A 1,518-nucleotide genomic window follows, 5' to 3' on the forward strand; every position below is an offset into this window, starting at 1 on the left:
TATATATATATATTAATTTGCAAACAATATAATAAATTATTAATCAAGACTATATCATTATACAAACCTATATAAAATTTTAAATGATGTTTTTTTAAAAATCAAGACTAATAATCAAGACTTATTTATAACAAAAAATAATAATATCATCAATTTTAATAATGTTTTTTTAAATAATAATTATATTAAAACTAATATATTTTAACCGTGGTTTGAAACTTTAATTTATCATATATTAATATGTAAACAACATCATTCCTATTTTTTTAAAAATAAATTTATAAAACTAATCTAAATATAAATATTACTAATCTATATTTTAAAAATAATATATATATTTACTAATCTAAATTTAAAATATATAAAATACTAACTTGATGCCGAGTAGCGTCTGACTTCAAGCTTTCACTCACGTACGATATGCTTGCAAGTCTTCGAAATAATTAACAAGCACTGTAAAAATAAAAATCAATAACATTAATTAGTTATATCAAATTAAAAAATAAAATTATAAAACTACATATATAATATAATTTATACTTACCAAATTTAAATGAAGCTTAAGAGTAATTTTGTGTAGAGAGAAGGAGGAGAGAATGGTTAGAATGAGGTTTTAGAGAGAAGTTGGATGTGAAAAAATGAAGGAGGAGGGGAGAAAAATATATATAGGGTCACGTTGAGCATTTGTGGCGGCCAAAGCAGCCACAATGCCAACGGATACATGACGTTTGTGGCGGCCTGGGTGGCCACAAACGCCAGCCGCCAGAAATAATGCCATTTGTGGCGGCCTTTGCCGCCATAAAATCCAACGGTACAATCATTTGTGACGGCCTAAGCGGCCACAAACGCCAGCTGTATTGGGCCTCCTTTGTGGCGGCCTTTGCAGCCACAAATGCCACGTGCGCATTCCTTTGTGGCGGCCTTTGCAGCCACAAATGCCACTGGACCCGTCTGCCTTTGTGACGGATTTGGCCCTCACAAAATTGATTTTTTGTGGCTGTAAAAGCCCTCACAAAATCCTTAAATATTTAACTGGATTTTGTGGCTGCCTAAGCCCTCACAAAATCACAATGTTCTGATTTTGTGAGGGCTTAGGCAGCCACAAAATCAAGTTAAATATTTAAAAATTTGTGAGGGTTTTTTCAGCCACAAATAAAGACCAATTTCAATTTTGACATCTGTGAGGGCTTTTTCGGTCACTAATTTGTGAGGGTTTTATTCGACCACAAAATATTTATAAAGTTGGCCACAAATTGGTGTTTTTCTTATAGTGTCATTATTCATATGCTAGTAGTTTTTTGTTTCTTTTACTTGAAGTAACAACTTTGAGAAGCTAACAATTTTAACATTTGTAGTGTGTGCTCTCTGCTTTGTATTTAGAATGACTTTTATCATAATCGACACAATCTTCCCTTTTACCATTTTAATTAATTGCCTTTTAGGTTGCTATTGATGTATGTTCTATTGCATTGCACTTGTTTTTCTTTTTTGGTTTTATTCCTCTGAGTTTTTCAAGTT

General features: G+C 31.4%; 1 protein-coding gene across 1 annotated transcript in view; it reads right to left on the minus strand.

Moving 5' to 3' along the window:
- The window catches only part of LOC140918856 (uncharacterized), a 14,050-nt gene extending 13,463 nt beyond the window's left edge, over nucleotides 1-587 (minus strand). The window contains exon 1 of the mRNA XM_073363657.1: nucleotides 375-587. The gene's annotated coding sequence lies outside the window, so the exon portion shown is untranslated. The remainder of the gene's footprint in view (nucleotides 1-374) is intronic.
- Between the last annotated feature and the right edge of the window lie 931 nt (nucleotides 588-1,518).

The sequence above is a fragment of the Cicer arietinum genome, chromosome 7 (assembly GCF_000331145.2).
Source record: "Cicer arietinum cultivar CDC Frontier isolate Library 1 chromosome 7, Cicar.CDCFrontier_v2.0, whole genome shotgun sequence".
Taxonomy (NCBI): Eukaryota; Viridiplantae; Streptophyta; class Magnoliopsida; order Fabales; family Fabaceae; genus Cicer; species Cicer arietinum.